We start from the raw sequence: 22418 nt of genomic DNA, 5'->3' as shown, positions 1-22418 counted from the left end.
TCACGTTGAGAACACATAATGAAAAGGAAACAATAGAGGAGTTTGTCACAGACTTAAAACCAAAAAGTCACTCCTGTGGATATGGTATATTAGAGGACTGTCTCATTAAAGACCAGATTGTTGTGGAGTGTAACAATAAAAAATAATCTGTGAATGGTTACTAAGGGAGATGGATCTGATACTGGAAAGAGCAATGTGTGTATGCCAAACTGAAGAACAAATGGCAACACAAATAAAAAGCCTGGAGAAAGGTACACAGCAGACGACTGAGTACTACAGCTAAACCAGCACAGGAAAAGTTAACAGAAATTAAATTGGCCAAGGCCTGAAACATGGAAAGCAGGAAACCGTGCCAGCAATGTGGTAACCAGCCTGAACGTTGGGCAATCCTATATTCATGCAAGTATGTAGAAACTGCAATAAACCCAACCATTATGCTAAAATGTGTGGAGAAAGCAGGAAAGTGCATGTATTAAATGTAGAAGGGGAATCTTCAAATAAAGAAGAGCTGCTGTTCTGCACAATAGTGGAGGAGGCTGAAAACCCAGAAGATTGGCTAATTTCAGTGTACCTCACATAAGTGCCTTTTGATGCACAAGATAGACATTGGGTGCACATAAGTGGAAGAATCAGGTGTCTGTGCAAGACTATAATGAAGGAACAATTCTGGTGTTGGGGGTGATTGCATGCTGACTCTTAAACACAAAAGGAAAAGGATAAGACAAGTGTTTGTGGTGGTACACAGAGGTAAACCATCAGTCTTTGGCCTACGCATGCTAAGATGATGTCATAGGGTGGCACTGGCCCTTTAAGAGGGAGCAAGGCCAGTGCACATGTGACTCATCAGCTCAGTCCAACTGGGTTTAAAAGGGAGAACTTGAGCCCTAGAGAGAGGGAGACTTGGTGAGTTGGAGTCAGAGACAACAGGAAGGAAGAAGGCAGGTGAGAGCTGCTAGGAAGGGCCTGTGGTGGTGGTTCATGGGGAAAGGTTGAAGGCAGGAAAGCAGCAAGAGGGGTTTGATGGCTGACTTCCCCAAGCCAGAGATCCAGGGCCAGAGATCTGGAGCTGAACTGAAGACCACAAAGAAGCAGGGGTAGTTGCTTGCTGATGTCGAAACTGGAGAGTCAAAGCTCGAGCGCCAGGGAGGGCTGAAGGCAATAGAGCAGCAAGGGGGCTTATATTCTGACATCTCCATGCTGGCGGAACAATGAGAAGGCCAAGGAGTGTGAGGGATGTTCCCCTGGTCAGGATGATTTCCCAGTAGAGAGGCTGTTGTGGTTCCTGCTGGGAATAGTGTATTGCACTCCAGCTGGAAGGGGTGGGGGCGTCTGTCCTGGCAGACGGTCAGACTGCCAACAAAGAGTCTGGGTGGTATGTTGCAGCCTGCCTCAGGAGAGCACACCAGTTGGGGCTGCTGTATGACTGGGAGATACCATAGAGAAACAGAGACAATGTAGAAACAGGCAGGAAGTATTAACAACGACATACAAAGATGTATTCACAATAAATGAATGCCTCCCCAGTAACGTACAAGATTCACTTAAGAGAAAATGCAGAACCCTGTGGTACACACTGCACAAAAAGTTCCACATGCCTTAAGAAAAGAAATTAAAAGAACTTCAAAACATGACAGCAAATGGGATCATTCAGATAATAGAAGAACCAGCAGCTTGGGTTTACTCCTTAGTAACTGTAGAGAAGAAAGGAGGGGGACTATGGCTGTGTATGGGTTCTAAGGAGCTGACCATAAACCTAAAAAGAGAGAACTTCCACTTGTCCACAAGAAGTGAACTGTTCTATGCGGTATCAGGAGCTAAATTTTTTTCAGCAAATTAGATGCTTTAGCTGGATTCTGGCAAATCCCTGTGGACACTCAAAGCTCCGGGATCTGTACTTTCAATGCATCGTTTGGCAGATACTACTTCCTAAGACTGCCTCTTGGAATACGTTTGGCTTCACAAGTATTTCACTGTATAATGAGCCCAGAGCCAGAGGGCCTCGCAGGTGTGAAGGCACACATTGACGTCATGATAATTTGGGGCAGCACTGCCACTAAACATCGGAATTGACTGAGGGAGAGCACTGGAAATTGCAAGAACTAATAACATGAAAAGGAATAAAGCCAAGTGTCAGTTTCTAACACGCTTGCTGACTTCCAAGAAAATCTTGCCCAATGAATCAAAGATTCAAGCAGTACTGACCATGCTGAGACCAGAAGATTAAAAGGAAATTCAAAGGCTGCTAGGCATGTTGAATTATGTCAGCAAATTCATGCCTAACTATACAGCTCACACAACTCCCCTAAGACATCTCCTCCACAAGGTCGCTGAATGGGCATGGATTCTGGAGAATGAAACGATTTAAAACACATTCTGATATCGGTTCCATGCTGCAATGTTGTCCCATTAAAAGACCTCAAACTTCCCGCAGATGCCTCAAACAGTATTACTCTTAGTTTTCCTTTTGGATGCCAGTTTCATGCATCTAGGACTATGAGAGATGCAGAGGTTATATGCATAAATTGGGGGAGGGGGGGAAAAGACACAGGATCTAGTGTATGGATGTGCAAGATTTCATGACTTTCTCTGTGCTCGTTGCTTCAAAGCAGAAACCAGTGACAAACCACTAAATGCAAAATACAAAAAAGGACTTGAGGAAGCACCACTAAGGATTCAGTGACTACTTTTGAAAATATAGAAGAATGATTTAACTGACTAACAATTAAACTGTCACAATAGGGAAGCAAGCATCTAGCCACAAAACAAACGTGAACATATCTAGATGTTGTAGAAAGCTAGACACTCAGAATTAGAGCAGGTGCTTTAAGAATATTGTGTGGGTCTCTGTCAAAATGGTGCTTTAAATGGTAGTCATCTTGTAAAGCAATGAATTTCAAATGCAGATAATTGTTCATTTTCCAGTCTCTAGTTAAAAGTGGAGAAAGACCTGGAAATGGGAATCTGTCACAGAAGCAAAATATATCCTGGAATGAGTAAGATTGGTCGCTGTCTTAAACTGAGACTTCATTAGGTTATGAATAGAAGGCTTTGGCTGAATAAACACCTGTTTTGATGACAAAGAAATACATGTTAGTGAAAAAATACAGTTTATTTATGCTACTTTTCTTTTTCCCCTCAAGGCTCAGTGATGGCAATCAATCTGTGGTGTTCACAGCGTTGTAGTAAGCAGGTAAGTGTGTGCATTCAGATTGAACGGACCTAATGAATATTCAGCATAGTCCCACTTTTTTTGGAAATATATTTCTCTTGGAAGCAAGGGAGAATCTCGCCCAAGCTACGCTTGGCACAGTAATGGAGGGAAGGGAGGAAACGGACTATAACTCACCTTTTTACTTCCCGTATTCACAGTGCTGCCCACAGAATAAGTTTGAGCAGTACCAGGGCTGCTCAATCTAACTCAGCTACCTACGTAAGGGCAGTTTTCCAACTGAGAATAGCTGCAGTGCATTCTGGCAATGTCCCTTTATCCCACAGCAGACCTACATCAGGGGCACAGTTCTTGGCACCTCTATGCCATCCTTACAGCTGTGGTTTCTACTAACTTATTGGAACCTTTATGCCAGACTCTGAAGAAGAATTTTTTTTTTCTGGCTTTAGGCTTGGAGAGTGAATTTCACCCTATACGAATTAAGAGCAAGAGTCTCTTGCTCCAGCTCTTATCAAGCATATGTAAAAAGGCTAGCAGCAAAAGATCTAGGAGGGCAGTATTTAGAGAACTAATGAAAAGGTGATTAATGTACAGATTCAATGTGGTCAGATGGTCTTGAGCATGAGTCAGGTTCTCCTGAGTTCTAATCCTGATTGTGGCACTGATTTGCTTTGTGGATTTGGCCATGTTATTTAGATAGCATTTTTTAAAAAGGGATCTCCAACTTGAGACACTTTGGTCTAGCTCTCGAAAGTGATGAGTACCCACAATTCCTACTGAAGCCAATGGGAGCTACAGATTCTCAGTGCTTCTGAAAATCAAGTCCTCTGCATCTGGAAGTTGTATGCCCAAAATGAGAGGCCACTTTTGAAAATGCTTAGCTTACCATCTCTGTGATCCCCATTGACTTCAATGAGACCAAGAGGTGGTGGATGTATCTCGGTATAGGGATAATACTACACTTGATGACCAGCAGTGGCTTGCACACTGTTTATACAATTTGGAGATTTCCTGTACACATAATACTGGTACCACCTTTTAAATTGTAACTGGGGCGCTGTGAGATTACTTAATGCTTGTAAAGAACTATGTATTGTGGTGGGAGTTTGAGAAGATATTTCTTATTACATAAGAAAAACAGAGGAGGAATTTGTGGAAATTTTTCTCTTTCTCTGAACATCTCCCAAATTAAAATATGGAATAAATGAAAATACATAAACCATTAATTGCATGCATGATGAAACAGAACACAGAATCTTTTTTTTACAGCAGGCGGCATTGACAATTACTCTAGAGATCATCAGTAAAATTATTACAAATTTATAAAAGGCAGTGCAGAGGCAGATAATTTATCTGAAAATGTTCCCATGCTGTAAAGCCTCAAAATGCTATACAACCTGAAACAAACTAACAAAAAAAGGCTCTGGCCTCTGTCTTTCACAAACTTTAAATAATCTATCATTGGCCTTGAATGTATCATTAAGTAGCCTTTTCCCCAAGGTACAGTATACTTTGATTTTTTTTTCCCCACTCAAATACAATGCGGATTAATGTTCCTAGTCTTCATATGCTTCTGTATAGTGGCTGTCACTACAAGTAGCAAGGCAACAAGGACCAGAGGTTAAGGGGATGGCAGATTAAGCTTCTTAGGTCTGTTAAGAATTTAGTAAATTCACTGACTTCACACAATGTTCCAGTTTTAATTTTTTTTTTTTTTTTTTTTTTTTTTTTTTTTTGAAGAGCCCATCAGCACAGAATTTTTTCAAGGCATTTAAATTGTGTGTGTGTGTGTGTGTGTGTGTGTGTGTGTATTTAAACTTCTAGTATTCTTCCTTCCTCTGTCCCCAAGTGAGTGCATTAAATGCTCATGAAAGAGAGAGTTAATACAGTGGACCTGATCATCCGCCATTCTGCACCCGCATAAAGTCAGTGCTCCCATTCTGATGTGGTACAGTTTTACACACCCTCAGCACGGGGATAAATGATGACATGGGATGCAAGGTGGTGGAGAAATAGGCCCACTAGCCTGAGCCAGGCATATGGGTCCAGTTTCTGATCTCCGTTACACCAGAGTAAATCTGGTGAAACTTTTTTGACTTCACAAGTGTAATTGAGAGCAGAATCTGACTCATGGTAGATATTTCACCACACGTATTGTCAAGTGGACCTCCGTCTGGATCTGCAATACCACCACTACCTCCTTCTCCACCTCCTCCCTGAAATTAAGACTCCCATTTGCGCCCAGTTGTTTGGTGACTTTTACAATGGGCCTAAACTCATCTTTAAATAAGACTATTTTTCCATCTGATTTCTATAATCTACTACATAATGCACCAGGAGCGAGCTGCACCAGATAGGAAAGCATATTATGACCCATCCTGGCTTACAGACAGCCCCACAACCTGAAGCAAATACTCACCAGCAACCATATACAATGCTGGGGCAGCCTCCCCTTCTTCCTGACTGTCTTTAAGGTTTAGGAGGATCCCCTTTGATCCTAGGATTAGCTTTAGGAAGAGTAAAGTGTTACCTAGCTCCATCCAGGCTAAGGGGTGTTCCCCAGTAACCCACTACCCTATTGTTTCCTCAAGGACTTTTATCTGTATTTAGTCTTTTCTCCTTTGTTCCTCTGACTGAACTTTATGCATTCAAGCATGAGAATTATCACACACGATCTGAGGAGCATACAATATTTATAAAAAAATTCTACTTGTAGTTCCTTCAATCTCCACAGATGTACTTATAGCATTTTAGTCTTTTGGGATCAAAAATAGATACAGAGGATTCTGGGATAGGGCTCACAAGGAAATAAACTGGGGAGGTTGGGAGGTCACAGATGGAAAAAGTTGGACATTCCTATCCTCTGCGAGTCTTCCACCCGTGAACATAATTCTTCTGTGATGTGGGCTTAGAAAGTGCAGTCATACTCTTTGTTTCATAAGAGATGCTGTCGGCTGTGAGTCAGTTGGGATAATTGCATGAGAACAATATTCTGTTTCAGGCAGCAACACATCATTGCCCACCAAATAAGTTTACTCTTTATTTTAAATTTTACTCCTGTTTATCTGTAGATTTGAGAACATCTTGTTCACTACAACGTAGTCACAGATGTCTCCTGGTATAATAACTAGAAAAGCCAAGTGGGAAGAGTTGGCACGTATATCCGTTGATCTTTACATTGCCACAAAATTTTTGTACAGTCATTGTTGCAAACTTTCACCAGTTGTGAATATTAAGACATTCCATCAAAAATAACATCTGGGGGAAAATGCTATTTAAATCAAACTGAAGACTTTTCACTTGGTTCCAACTTTTCTCTCCCGTCTGCTCTACCCATTAAAATGCATTAGTCACAGGATCACCTATACCTACTGTGATATAAATATATATAGAACATTGTGTGACAGATCTCTCTGTGTGATTGTGAAATGTTCTAACTAGTGATGGATAAGCTGCAAATAGCCAGGATGAAGACCCCCATACCTGAAAGGCTAGAGGTTGGTGCTGAGGCCGGTTTTGTTCAACATCCTCATTAATGATCTAGACGATGGGGTAGATTGCACCCTCAGCAAGTTTGCAGATGACACTAAGCACGGGGGAGTGGTAGATACCCTGGAAGGTAGGGATAGGATACAGAAGGACCTAAACAAACTGGAGGATTGGGCCAAAAGAAATCTGATGAGGTTCAACAAGGACATGTGCAGAGTCCTGCACTTTGGACGGAAGAATCCCATGCACAGCTACAGACTGGGGTCCGATGAGCTAGGCAGCAGTTCTGCAGAAAAGGAGCTGGGGGTTACAGTGGATAAGAAGCTGATATGAGTCAGTAGTGTGCCCTGGTTACCAAGAAGGCTAATAACATATTGGGCTGCATTAGTAGGAGCATTGCCAGCAGATTGCGGGAAGTGATTATTCCCCTCTATTCGGCATTGGTGAGGCCGCATTTGGAGTATTGTGTCCAGTTTTGGGCCCCCCACTACAAAAAGGATGTGGACAAGTTGGAGAGAGTCCAGCAGAGGACAACAAAAATTATTAGGGGGCTGGAGCACAAGATTGGGAGGGAGCTAGGCTTGTTTAGTCTGCAGAAGAGAAGAATGAGGGGAGATTTGATAGCAGCCTTTAACTACCTGAAAGGGGGTTCCAGGGAGGAGCTAGGTTGTTCTCAGTGGTGGCAGATGACAGAACAAGGAGCAACGGTCTCAAATTGCAGTGGGTGTTACCAGATTTGCCCTTCACCTTGGGGTATGCTCATTTATTAGGGTTACCTTCATCAAAGGGGGGTGTGATTCTAGGGGTGTGATGCTACTAATTTACTGCTTGTGTTACTTGTGTGTTCATAGGGCTACAAGCCTCCTCCCAATGGAGCTATCCTGCAGGACCTAAGGTTTTCAGGGCTGGGTTCCTCCAGCACCAGATTCAAATAAACCCCCCACAGATACACACACACACACACACACATTTCAGATTAACTGAGTGCATCTGAGCAGACCAGGCTATCAGCACTGTCAGCCGATCCCTTATGTGTCCCTGAACTCAGCAGGCTGGGTGACACCACACTTTCAGTGGCTACCCTTATATGCCCCTTTGCACCGCACCAGAATAGAGCACACTTCTTGAGCAGGCTGGGTCCAAACAGCACTTTTCGTCTACTCCCCTCTATCTGCCCCTGGACTCAATCAGGCTGGGTCAAACAGCACTTGAGCTGCACCCTTATTTGCCCCTGGACCCCATAGGCTAGGTAGAGCAGCACTTCCTGGCTGTCCCCTTCATATGCCCCTTCACACCACAATTGTTCTGGCAGTAACCTCCTTGATGAGCAAACCCCATACGATTTTTGGACACTCCAGAGATCTTTGGCTTAGGTAAGAGAAGCGTTACTACAGAGCAAGATAGGGGCCAAGAACACAAAGGAGTAAATGCAGTTTGGAGAGAGAAAGTGGCAACCAGCTTGATTATAACTTATTTTATTGCTAGGTATATAAAACTTATGATATTAATAGTAATACCATACAAGAAGAAAAAAACAATGAAATACTCATAATACTACACGATTACAGGTGGGGTATTAGAGAAAGCTAGCCCAGGTTTGATTACAAAAGTAGAAAGTTATACCTGGACTGAGAGAGGGAGATAGACAAGGTGTGTTGGGGGAAGAAGGGGGGTTGATCTCACCACTCCATGCAGCTCAGAGATTCCCAGGGACAGGCGTGTCAGTTCAGGGTCTTGAGGGTTTTTTGTCTGGCAGAGCCCCCAACACGCTCAGTCAGGAAGAGAAGACAGGTTACAGTGGAACTGATGCAGAATTTTGGATCCAAATATCAGAACAGAGGTTTGAGCTTTGATAGGGGATTTTTATAGACCTCAGGTTTGTTTATGGATAAACAATGTCTGGACAAAAGGAGCTGATCCTTCCTGGAAGAGAGCTTTTCCTTGAGAGAGAACTCTCAATGCAACCAGGTTTCAGTGTTTTGCATATCAATAACTAGAATGGGCTGATAACTGCAGAGCTGTATGTGTACAGGTGTTAGTTCATTTACATCAAGAACAGAGATTTCCCAACATGCAGTGCTTCCCTGCTTCAGCAATCCCAGAGTTCAGTGCGTTCCCTGCTTTACTAATCCCAGAGTTCAGTGCGTGTTCCATCTTCGATGTAGATTAGGCTTCTGTATGCCCCTTTTTTACATCTTTGATGTAGATGAGGCATGTGGAGTTGTATCACCCTTGATGGGAGGGTTTTCCACTGCCTTTTCATATTGAAATGTCTTTGGTTTCTGGTTCAAGCAGCCTGCAGGGTGGTATGGGGGAGGGGGGGATATTCAGGTGAGCCAGCCCTGGTTCCCCAAGAACACTGAGCTGCTAGGTAACATGGGGGAGATCTAGGCTGGAAATCAGGAAAAAGTTTTTCACTAGCAGGGTGGTGAAGCACTGGAATGGGTTACCTAGGGAGGTGTGGAATCTCCATCTTTAGAGGTTTTTAGGATGCGGCTTGACAAAACCCTCACTGGGATTATTTAGCTGAGGTTAGTCCTGCTTTGAGCAGAGGGTTGAACTAGATGACCTCCTGAGGTCCCTTCCGATTCTATGAAAACTCTCTTGCAAGAATGGATGATCGAGTGACCATAGTAAGGAACCACAGAAAGAGCTGCTTTCATCTAGTGCTGAACAAGAAAGTTTGCTTAAAATAAAGAAACTAGTATCATCCTTAAAGGCACTCTTCCCTGCCATCCTATTTTGCTGTGAGAGGCTGTAGACAGAAGCTCTTCTTTGCCAGGTGGGGTAGGGTGGAAGTAAGCTGCTACTGGTCTTCCTTGCAATTTCCTGAGGTGTGGAGAGAGAAATGATGTGTCACTAACTGGTTTTCTTTGTCAAGGCATGGCCCATGAGTGTGCTGTCCATTAATTACATTAAGCTCATCTGACCATCAGGCGCTCTACCAGTTGAGACATGAGGATTTTGAACCAAATCATTCCACAATTCAAACAGGAGCCTGCAGAAATAACAAAAGCTGGAGGTGGACGGGGGAAGAGAGGGAGTGAGCTAAAAAAATATATTTTAGAAAAATATTATGGATTTCTGCCGGGGAGGAAAAAATAAATCAGTGTAGTGATTTGCAAACAGCACGTTGTTTCATTCAGTGCTCGTGGTTGCCTACTATTTTGCATCCAAGCCGTCTTTCCTGTGCCCCCTCTGTACTATGTACTCACAGACTATTACTACTACACTACTATTCAACCCTCTTTGGGCCCTGATGGTATAAGCAAAATGGGCAGATCCTTACAGTCACGTTCATCCTCTTTACATAAGCCTCTGTTCAAACCAACAGCTTGCAGGATCACAACTAGAGTGAGCACGTAGCCTTGGAGGACTCATTCAGTGAGTTTTGACAATGACATGCTGTACATTGTTCTTTGCAAGAAGTAAGTGGGGGTGGCAGGGGAGTCAAACAAAACACTGAGTCCCTGACCTACGTCACTCACAATGTAAATATCTGAGTCTGCATCACTGAAGTTGATAGGGGAGGGGAAATCAGGCAGAGAGGCACATTGGGAGTGTGGCTCAGAGAAACACGGACTGAGCATTAGAAAAGGAATTTTCATTACCAGTTGTCAAGAAGGCTTGTGTTCTACTGCAGGAAGAAAAGCTTGAAAAGTCAGACTGCCTGTGCTGTTTCTTTGTCATCCATTGATGTGATGCTACTTTCGGTCATTATTCCTCTCATACATATAAAATCTGAATAAAACGCCTGAATTGTATAAAGTATTGATAAGATTTGATTTCAAGACTTGGACAGAGACACTTAAGGCCAGAGCTCAAACATTTCATCTGCTAGTTTAACTTTCACTTGGCAACACCTAGGTATTGGCAAAACTGTATTGCCGGGATCTACAGACTGTAAGGCTTTTCATAGAAATGTAAGACTGGAAGGGACCTTGAGAGGCCATCTAGTCCAAGGGTGCTCCACCTTTCCGACTGTTGTACCCCTTTCAGGAGTCTGCTTTATCTCGTGTACTCCAAATTTCACGTCACTTAAAAACTACTTGCTTACAAAATCAGACCCAAAAATACAACCGTCAGAGTACACGATTACTGAAAAATGGCTCATTTTCTCATTTTTACCATGTAATTCTCAAATAAATCGATTGGAATATAAACATTGTACTTACATTTCAGTTTGGTACTTGAACCTGTTTTTTCACTTGCAAGCTGTGTCATAGCGGTGGCTGTAGAGCAGCAGCTGCTGGCCGGACGCCCAGCTCTGAAGGCAGCGCTGCCAGCAGCGGCAGTGCTGAAGTAAGGGTGGCATGGGATTGCCACCCTTATTTCTGTGCCACTGCGCAGCAGCAAGGTCTTCAGAGCCGGGCAGCTGGAGAGCTGCTGGCCAGGACATTCATGTTGTTTGTGGCACAAGAGGACTAGCTTTTTAATCCCGCCCTTGTCCCACCCCACAATACCCACTCCCACATTGTTTGTTGAATTTTTATCCCGCTCCCACTATTATGGCAGCGGGTCCTGTAGGATCCCAGTCTTCCTGCAGGGCTCTAGAGCCTGTTTAAAACTAGGCAAATATCTAGATGAGTCAATGTACGCCTGGAAGACCTCTGCGTACCCCTAGAGGAGAACCACTGACTCTTCTCCAACTCCCCTGCGCTGAGGCAGGACCAAGCATACAGAGACTATCCCCTGACAACTGTTAGTCTAACCAGTCGTTAAAACCCTCCAAGGATAGGTATTTCACAACCTCCCATAGCAACCTTTTTCAGAACTTCACTATCCTTTATAGTTGGAAAGTTTTCCCTAATATCTAACCTAAATCTTCCTTGCTGCAGATTAAGTTGATTACTGGGTGTTCTAGCTTCTTGTTCATGGAGGACAATTGATCAGTCTTCCTTATGATGGTCCCATTTGAAGACCTATTATCAGATCTCCCCTCATCTTCTTTTCTGAAGACTAAACATACCTATGTATATATTTTTTTAATCTTTCCTCATAGGTCAGGTTTTCTCTTATCATTTTTGGTGCTCTCCTTTGGACTCTCTCCAATCTGTCTACCTCTTTTTTTTAAAAGTGTGGCACCCAAAACTGGATACAGTACGCCAGACTCCAGTGCCCAACTGGTTATTTACAGTGAATATGGAATCAGCATCATCTCGGTACGACTGTTGTTCAGGTGTTAAACATGGACACTCTGCTGCTCAGACTGGGGAAAGCTGGAGGATTTCCACATAAAATGCCAACATTGTATATTGGGCATAAAGTGAACTGACTTCATTTGCAATTCAGGGGTTTACGGTTGCTCTGGTCTACAGACTACTGGGACCATTGTGCACAGATGGCGTCTTATGCTTTTCGGACATGTTGTGAGAATGCCATAAGATGTTCCAGCGAATGCTGTTCTCTGGGTGGCTTGTAACATCCAGGATAAAAGAGGTAGACCCCCTTTTACATGGGTTCATCAAGCCTGTTCCAATGTTGGAGACTCAGCCTGTCAAACACTTGCGGCTGCATAGGAATAGACCAACTGGCAAACAATCGCTACGGTCGACTGTTCTGTTAAGAATTGAAGTAGAACAGGACAATTACCTCCCATGTCTTACATGTGACACTCCTGTTGTACACCACAGAATTAAATTACTCTTTTTCTCAATGGCATCGAATTGTTGGCTCATACTGAATTTGTGATCCACTATAATCCCCCACTCCTTTTTTGGAGTACTGTTGGCTAGTCAGTTATTCCCCATTTCGTATTTGTGCATTTGATTTTTTGCCCTTGTCTCTGTTGAAGTTAATCTGGTCAATTTCAGACCAATTCTCTAATTTTTACATAATTGTGGATCAAATCCTACTCTCAGTTACAAGGATCCATCCCCATTGACAGCCTGGTCTAGTAGTTTGAATAGGAACTTGTAAGATAGAATTTGAGTATTCACCTTGGCTTTGCCCTCTATCAAGTCACTCAACCTCTCTACAATTATCTGTCTAGCTTAAATATTAAATACCCTTGTACTGAGTTCCTCCTAATATTTAATACAGTTCTCTACACAATACTCCTGTGAGGCAGGGTAGTGCTAATATCCCCATTTAACAGTGAGGAAACTGAGGCATAGAGAAGCTAAGGAACTTGCCCAAGTTCATGCAGGAAGTTTGTAGCTGCGCAGGGATTAGAAACCAGGTCTCCCAAAGCTTAGGTTTGTGCCCTAACCAATAGCCCATCCCGCCTCTTGGTTCCCATCTTAAAAATAGGACTAATAATATTTAGCTAGTTTTGTAAAGCACTTGGTCCAGATCCACAAAAGTGCCTTAGTTCCACTGATTTCAGGGGCCGTTAGGGGTTGAAATACTTTTAAGGATCTGGGCCCTGGAGCTCTCCCTGTAAAAATTCTCTGCAGTCGTACATGACAGCAATTTTTGGTATAATTCCTGGCAGAGTTTGACCCAAGTAGGGCTTTAACACACTGGCACAAAGGGAGGGGTTAAGGAGAAATTACTGATGGAGATCTATATCCTACTCTGTCACTTCTGTGCAAGTCCCTAGACTTTGGTGGGATTTCACAGGTGCAAATAAGAACAAAATTTGGTTCACAATATTTTACTTTGGTGACTCCAAGTCAAACCACCAAATCCTCTATAATATTTACTCCTTGCTTTAACCACTAAACATCACTCCTTTCATCTGGACACTTATGAAAAAAAGATGATACATGCTTTGGTTTGCTAATTTTGATCATGTTCAGTTTTGGATCAGTTCTCAAAATAATTTAAAAGCTTGATCTTATAGTGCTTGCACCCAAAGTCCTACTAAACTTGTAAGTGTTTGCAGGATCAGGGCCTAATTAAGGTCTAGATTGTGCAGTGATGTAAAAACCTCCTTACAGGGGATATTTGAACCTGGGATCTGGGGATGGGGAAGTTAGTGGAGCTACTCATCAGCTTATTTCCTCCTTGGAGTAGCTGTGGGTGAGTGGAAACAGGCAAAGCCTTAGTTTCAGCTCTTGTGATTTTATTTTGAGTTTTGTGATAAATGGTGGTTTTTCTGAAAGCCAGGAATCAGGTGAGTACATGAGATCTCCACCTTCAGTTGGGATTGGGAGGGGAAGGTAAATTTCTATCCCTCAGTTATAAAGAAAAGCTTGAAAACATGACTCTAATGGCTCAAAAACCAGAAGGCAAATAAAAAGACCCTCAAATTTCTTATTTGTAACATCCTGTAATTTTTTTAAGCCAATATCATGATTTCTGTAAGGGCCTGACATGTTCTGTTTTGAATGCTTAAGGTTGGTAATACTGAACCTCTCTGTTCCCCAGCAGGCAGTAATTATGGTGCAGGCCTGCAGTGAATTACTTCCTCCAAATTCTTGAAGCCAGAGGAAAGCAGAGGAGGAATTGTGACTCAGAAGTGTGTGTGTGTGAGTCACACAATGCCTCCTGCGGTGGTGCAGCTTACATGCCACCCTTTCCCCAGGGCAGTACCTAAAGTCAAAATCTATCCGGAAGGAACAGCTGAATGTTTGCAATGGATAGGGTCTCTCTCAGGCCTTCAAAAACAATGCTATTTTTAGCTCAGAAAAAGAATTCACCACAGTTTAGCATTAAAATATGCATGTAAATTACAAATGAAATGGAAATATCTTTCTTTCACATGTCTTCTTCAGTAACACCAATTTAAAAGAACTCCAACCCTTGGGTGCTTTAGAACTCTGAATATATTGGGGGAATGATCATCGCATCACAGTGATGTTGCCTAAACCAGTGGCGCTCGGCCTTTCCAAAGTACTGTACACCTTCGAGGAGGCTGATTTGTCTTGCGTACTCCAAGTTTCACTTCACTTAAAAACAACTTCTTAAAAAATCAGACCTAAAAATACGAAAGTGTCACAGCACACTATTACTGAAAAATTGCTTGCTTTCTCATTTTTACCATGTAATTATAAAATACATTGATTGGAATATAAATATTGTACTCATGTTTCAGTGCATAGTATATAGAGCAGTATAAACAAGTCATTGTCTGTATGAAATTTTAGTTTGCACTGACTTCGCTAGTGTTTTTTTTTATGTAGCCTATTGTAAAACGAGCCAAGTATCTGGATGAGATGATGTGCTCCCTGAAAGACCTCTGCGTACGCCCAGGGGTATGCATATCCTTGGTTGAGAACCACTTGCCTAAACAAATAGGAAAAGCTTGAACATCAATGAAAAGCAATGAACACTTTGGTTTCCTGGTGTTCTTTTGCCTTTTATTAAAGCATTTGTTAGTCATGTTTTCAGACCTGAAATTCTAATGAGTAATTGGCGTTACTATTGTTTATTGCTTTGATGTCAAATCTTTTATTTATATCTGGAATTCAGCCCAGAGGTGGATTACTGCTTTTCCATGTCCGGTCTTAAAATATTTGATTTTAAGCTTGCCGAATGCAAATTAATCTAGATGTATTTGTAAATGGAGAAGCCAGGCAGGTTTCTATTTTTATGACAGTAAAGCTAGTGGGCAAGAAACCAAATAGTTGCAATTACAAAAAAGAAATTGCAACATCTAAAGTCTTATTTTAGAGGTGCTGAGGTGGTGCTGTCATCAGCTAGCCATCTTTATCTGTCTACCTCCATGGGATGTTTGCTAAAACCTTCAAGCTGCTAAGTCAGGCAATTCTGGGCATGAACTGGTTCTTGCTATAGGAGGATGTGGTCAGTAAACTCTGTTGTAGCGTTTGGTCTAGCAGTGGGGCAGATTGTATGTCAAATTAATAAGAGTCTGGTTAGTTTCAGCCCTGCTATTGACTGGTGGGCAGCAGTAAAACTGACAGAAACATGTCATTTTGGTCTGGAGCTGCCAGGGCTTCCACGGTGTGGCTCCATGGCAAACCCGTCTGATGGGTGGATTGGGAGGTGGGAGCTCTAAATCTCCCAGGCTGAAGAGGAGATAAAGACCTGGCAGTGCTGGCTCTGCTGCAGTCCTCGTGGTGGGCTGCCAAGAAGCTAGGACCAGGGCTTCTCAACTCCCCAGCCAGCTGGCTCCCATGGCTCTCTGACCACTAGAGTGCAGGCAGGCAGGCAGCCAGCTGGCCCAGGAGTCTGAAAGCTTTATGGTCCTTCACTTCCAGGCAGTCTGCGTAGGAGGCTTCACTGGAGCTGCAGACCCTGGAAGCTCAGACCCCTAGCAGCCTGCCACGTGGGCTGTGGAGGATCCGGGTAGGTGAGCCGGCAGGAAACTGAGCAGGGATCCATCAGAAGTTAGCCAGAATCGAACTGTTTCTGCAAAATGCTTTGGTTTTGAAAAATTGGCAAATTCCAATAGGAAAAAGGCTTTGCCACGATTTTTTTTTGACCAGTTCTACTCATGGCATCCCTGCTTCGGAGTCCGTTGCAAATACCCACCTTTATTACAGTTGCTAGAAGCCCCGACCAGGTCAGGGCCCCATAGAATCATAGAGTTGGAAGGGACCTCAGGAGGTCATCTAGTCCAACCCCCTGCTCAGAGCAGGACTAACCTCAGCTAAATCATCCCAGCCAGGGCTTTGTCAAGCCGCAGCTTAAAAACCTCTAAAGATGGAGATTCCACCACCTCTCTAGGTAACCCATTCCAGTGCTTCACCACCCTTCTAGTGAAAAAGTACAGTACATGATACAGTACAGTGAAGTACATAAAGTACAGTACATGATACAGTACTTTGTGCTGAACAGACATATACCATAGTAAGACAGTCACTGCTCCAAATTGCTTGAGATCTTAGTATCAGGAAAAGACATTACAAGTGGGTCAGGCAATCAAATATAGGGAGGGACAGCAGGAGCATAGTAACAAGAGCACATTTCTTGCCTGGATGCCTGATAATATGTAGATAGAAAACTTGCTGTTTGTATATTCCAAAATGACCCTGAAGCTTCTTTTTTGATATCCAAAGAAAGGGGACTTAGGAATGGGAGCATTTGAAAAAAACAACACTTTAATATTTCTCCCAAAAGAGAGGATTTAGTGTTTTAAAATCCACACAAAGGCAAACTCTAATCTCAAGGCATTTTCATACTGTTGTCTATTTTAATAGCTCAAAGGAATAAGTCAGGGCCAACGTTTTACATTTAGAAAATGAGCAAAAGATATTGAGACTGACTTTCTTCTGGCTGGTTATCCTGATGGTCTAATTGCCTTATTTATGTGAGTGGAAATACAGGTTTTATTTGAGATGTGGATTTAAGGTTAGTGTGGAGTAAGTACCTGTGCTGCTGAAAGAGGATGCGGTCTTTTCTGTATGCTGCACCATTAACCATAGAAGTGTCTTAAAAAAACCTCTTGACATTAGAAAGGCCTCCATTTGCCTTAGATTAGTCATCCTCCTTCCGAATCCCTCTATTAAACTACATTCCCCTCCCCCCCATTTGTATATTTCAAGGGCAGGGTATTGTATTTGTATCTTATTCTGTTGCTTGTGCTCTGGTGGAGAGGCACTGCTATTAAAAAAAAAATCAGGTATGTATTTATTTCCGTATTCTCAGTACACTGGGAGCTCCTCTTTGTGTAGTTTTCTCTTTACATTTTAGTAGAATGTGCTGGCTCAATAGCCTAGCATGCATCCTGACTCCACTGAAGTCAATAGGAGTTTTACAATTTGGTTTCAGTGAGGCCAGGGTTTCACCCCTGGAGTACAAACCACAGCATGGGCAGGCTTCTTCAATCTTCCCCTGACTGCCTCTGCTCTGACTTGGCGTGGCCACCTCTAGGAGTGAGAGAGAAGTTGCATCTCCAACTAGTTCAGACTGCTTTTCTGAGGCTGCCAGCAATGGGTTTTGTGACGTGAGCACCTACCTATCAGGAAAGGGACTGAGATTTGGATGCTGATTACATTTCGGTCATTCTAGACTGAGACTGGATTCAGACATGCAACCCTTTGAGTGGTGGGAGAAGTTATGTATCAAATTTCTGACTCCCGTGGCATTCTGTTTCACTTCAAAATGGGTGTTAGCTTATGGGACATGGAGATTCCTTAAGCCCTCTCTGTGTGGTCTTGTACATCAGTTACGTTTCCGGTTTTCAGAGTTGCTGAGCACTATCAGCTGTCATTGACTTCAGCTGGAGCTGTGGGTGCTCATGACCCCTCAAAACCGGACATTAAACATCTTTGTTTCTCTGTTCTAGGATGTTTGACTAACTTGGTGACTTAGGATGCATCTACACTGGATTAAAAACCTGCGACTGGCCAGTGCCAGCTGACTCAGTCTCGCAGGGCTCAGGCTAAGGGCTGTTTAATTGTAGTTTGGGCTTGGGTTCTGAGACCCTCCCATCCCACAGGGTCCTAGAACCCAGGCTCCAGCCTGAGCCCAAATGTTTACACTGCAATTAAACAGCCTCTTAGCCAGAGCCCCGTGAGCCTGAGTCTGGTACCGGCCAGCCATGGGTGTTTAATTGCAGTGCAGGCATACCCTAAGGGTCTGATCCAGCTCCCATTGCAGCCAAAGAGAATCTTTACACTGATGAGTGGGGGCTGGATCAGGTCCTGTATGCACTTACCTCTCTTAATGATGGCAGCCAATTTAATCTCCAAGCAGTAATGTTGCTTAACACTGCAGTTCAGTTTGCATCGACTGCTAGGTTATGTTTAACAATTAGTAATTTATTTAGCAGTTGATTGCTGGAGCCTAACTCTACATAAATAACAATGCAGTCCCGCATTCGTAATTAGTGTGGTTAAAATTAGCACATTAAATACACACTTTGGCATTAACTGCCTTTCTTCTAGACATGGTCAATTGCATCTTCAAAATGAAAGTGCCTTGCTGATTAACTGTCCAAAAGAAAGTCATTTTGAGGACAAAGTCTGGTCTAATTTGACATCCAAATAGTTTAAATATTGCTCTTGTGTCAAATCAGCTTTTATAGGCAGAGTATTTTGTTAGACTTTTGGCTACATTGGTGATCCTTTTGCTGGGATCTGAGGAGTAGTGAGGTCATCAGGCCATTGTTGAAAGGATGATCCTTGTCTGGGGGACAACTGCTGTTATCAACAGGTACAGAGCAAACAGCTCTTTATTTACCACAATTCCTTAATTACTATGTTCAAAAGATGAAATGGTGGGGCTACGTTATCAGAAACAGACACAGCTGTCTTCATTTGTTCTACATCCCAGTTTACAATATTGATGCATTTTCATATCTAAAAAAATCCAGAGCCATAATCATGATTTTGATTCATACTTCAGTTTGTACAGGATGCGAGTTCTATCTAGTTTCATGATGGAACTTGCTCTATTTATATTACAGTCACCAACATGGGCCACAAAAAGATCTTTTCTTCAAACAATAGGTCAGGTGTACACTACAGACCTATATCGGTATAATTAAGTCACTCGGGGGTGTGAAAAATCCACATCCCTCAGCGACATCGTTATACCAACCTAACACCCCATGTAGACAGCGCTATACTGGTGGAGAGCTATCGCCTCTTGGCATAGTAATGTCACTGGGGCTGTAGTGACATGTGAAGACAAGCCCTAAGTCTTGGAAGCTTCCCTGAATGTCTCTTAGGTAAACGGGGAATGATGTATACTAGGCATTCTTACCTTTCCACCCTTCCCCCCGCCCCAACTTCTGCAACAGCAAAACAAACAAAACAAGAAGAAGAAGAAAATACCAGGTCATGTCAGATGGATGTGGGAGGGAGTCTCACCTAGGTTCAACATGGGATCCGTGGTTGTCTTAGCTAACAGGTTCATTTCTTATGTCCTCCAAAGAAAGCTGCATTCTTTAGACATTTGCTCATTTCTCCCACTAATAGTATTCTAGATGTCCATTCCTAACATTAAACAGACAAGTGTGATGCTCCCCAAGGTACCTCACCAGCACCTGCATTTAGCATGAATAATTCTTGTCTGTGCCTGCTGTGGATCATCAGCTCTCTGAAACCACCATCCTCTAGCAGCACAAGCACTGCCTTCCAGCCTCCACAGGCCTCACTCTCTATGTACAGGTAGAGATAGGCACAGATCAACCCTCAAGTCCTTAGAGCGTTTCCTGTAGTATCCAGCCCCATATCCACTGGACACTCACAGAATTACTAGGTCTGCTCTTCCCAAAGGAACAGTACACACCAGCTTGTAAACTTCAACTCAAGATCACCACTTTGCTTAACACCACAGCACTTTTGATGTATTTATAGTGAAAACAAGAATATGTTTGTTAACAAAGAACAGAGATTTGAGTGATAGTGAGTAAGAATATTGGAAACAAATGGTTACATATCAAACAAAATCATAACCTGCTTTACTAGAGACTAAACTGAACTACCAAGTTAACCTCCTATCCAAAGAAGCTTTCCTCACCCAAAGTTCTCTCCGGTGTTTCCAACCAAGCTGATTGAAACCTTTCTTTCATGAAGCAAACCTGCTGCCTGTTTACTTCATCAGTGAAAGATGCCAGGGTGTCAACTTTGTCTCCCAAATATACTAGATATTCACCTCAAGATAGGGTAATTCCCCTCCTCCTGTGCCTCCAACAGCTGTTTGGTTTTTCCTGTTACTTTTCTCTCTCTGAAGTTTGCACAATCCTTCATTAGTATTCAGTTCAGACTGGTGAGAGGAGACCCATTGTAAACTATGCAATATGTAATTTACATTGGTTATAACATTCCTTGTCTGGCAGGATCTGTTTTTCACCTTTTGTTTGTGGCCAGTCCATAGATACAGACCTTAAGGACATAATTTTCAGTGTAGATACATAACTCCTTACACAACATCCATACATGCATTTCACAATGATATTGATGACCAGCGTAACACTGGCTTTTATGAGACCTCACATGACACTCTTTGGTGAACTAAAGTGTACATATCACACTTTGGAGATCCTTGTAAGTCCTCTGCACCTCCTCTCTACTCCTTGCCAATTGGCACTAAGAGGTTCCCAGGGTCAAAACAAATCAATCAGCTGAGGGAGATATTTAAAGGGACTAAATGTCTTCAAAGACCAAGCCAAAGGTTTAAGACCATGGGGAATGTGTCGCTAGCTTCTAAAAGATGAATTTCCCTTTTGGCAGGACAATCCAGTACTGTTTGTTCTTCTGTTTTATTCCAAGGGGGCAATACATAGGTAAATTGATAAACTGATCTTCCATCTGCACAGGGGCAATACTCAAGCTCTGGAATGGAGTAATTCTCCAAGATGAAAGTTCAGCATTTCTCTACAGAGTGAGAGAGAGAGAATTCTGAAGAAGATGTTGCCATTCATGTGAGGAAGCTTGTAAGCCAGGCTTCTGTGTCTTTCTGTACACAGTGAAACCCAGGTAGCTGAAGGGAGACTGAAGGTGAAGGATGCCTTGGAGTATGGAAATTCTGCATCAAGTCACACAATAAGGTTAAAGTGCTAGGCCAGATGGATGGTGTATGTGCATAGGTGTGGGGTTGGCTTTAATTTTTGGCAAAGACCAATCATTTTATTATATTTATTGTAAATATTGCACTCTGAATATCCCAGAGACTCATAAAGGTTTGAGGAACACACATGGCCCGAAAGCTTGCTTTGCCTTTGCTATTCCACCTGCTGAATCATTCTGCCTGCTTATATTCTGCTTGAAAATCAACAAAACCATATGGACCTTGGAGTTTTGCTGATACTTGCACTGTCATAAATCTGGAATAACTCCAGTGAGTTTAGTGAAGTTACACTGGAGCAATTCCAGATTAACTGGCAACATAACTTGGTCCAATATATCATTATCATCCTTGCCTATGGAGGCGTGTATGTTATGCAGTGCTTAATTTAAGACTCTGGTGTTCTTGTATATAAAATACATATCAGTCCCTGATTTATCTCTGCACCATGTTGGGATCTTAATGGAAACTGATTCCAACATCTTCCAGTGAATTTTGTTCCCTTTTCCAGTGCTAACGGACTGGGACTAGTGATGGGTTGAGTCATAATTCCAGGTACTTTTTGATTTCTGTTTTCAGCTATCTGCAGTTAGAGCTTGAGTAAGCCTTCCTGTTGGTTACTGCAAGAGCTAAGATATAAAATGCCAATTTAAATATTGATGCAGGTGGCATATCTTCGAGAGTGCTACTTGGTGGTGAGGAAATAGTGTTTGAGAAATATATTGTGGTTCAGAGGGGATAAATATATGAAAGCTGTCAGTGTTTTGAACAAAATCTGTAGTTACATGAAGTGGTAAAATTACTCATTCTCAAAGTCTGTGCTTTGGGAGGAAGCATATGTGCTAGTTAATGATTCTTTGGTAGTGGTAAAGAATTCCATTAGAACATAGGTGTGTTAACTGAGCATTACTGGTTGTTAAAACTAAGCAGTGAGGTTGGGGTTCAGGCAGTTAACTCAATGTTAACAAAACTTATACAACTTCATTGATTGAAAACTGATGACCATATTATTCCTAATTTTTTTGTAAATTGTTGTAAGAGAGCAGCTACTTGATCTTATACCATGTTCAACAGAGAAGTGGAGACCTTGGAGTGTGGGAAGGGAGAGGACAAGGAATCTTTGTTTTTGATCATTTTCCAAGCATAGTGGTAACTTTTTTACAAATTCCTTGTGCAAAAGTTCAGACTTGGCACCTTCTGCTCAACATCTGTCCACTTGATTTGCATACAGAAATGCAGTTTACACATGCAAACCCTCACATGCAGAAAAATTGTGCATGCAAAAACATGGGCCTGCAAACATGGCAGATACAGTTTTAGAAGTTGTTTTAAGAGTTTGGCCTTCTTCCTTTTGGACATTTTATCATCAAAAAGAAAGGGGGAATGTAGATCTAGC

The 22418-nt window shown here is 42.5% G+C and overlaps 1 protein-coding gene across 1 annotated transcript in view; it reads left to right on the top strand.

The window, feature by feature from the left end:
• The window catches only part of TRRAP (transformation/transcription domain associated protein), a 303743-nt gene that overhangs the window by 41148 nt on the left and 240177 nt on the right, over positions 1 to 22418 (top strand). The window contains exon 2 of the mRNA XM_067550926.1: positions 3141 to 3190. The gene's annotated coding sequence lies outside the window, so the exon portion shown is untranslated. The remainder of the gene's footprint in view (positions 1 to 3140; positions 3191 to 22418) is intronic.

Source organism: Emydura macquarii, unplaced genomic scaffold (genome assembly GCF_026122565.2).
Source record: "Emydura macquarii macquarii isolate MOO-44397 ecotype Brisbane River unplaced genomic scaffold, CSIRO-AGI_Emac_v2 contig_1348, whole genome shotgun sequence".
NCBI classification, from domain to species: Eukaryota; Metazoa; Chordata; order Testudines; family Chelidae; genus Emydura; species Emydura macquarii.
Note: the sequence above shows the minus strand (reverse complement) of the source record. Positions and strands in the feature narration are given on the sequence as shown.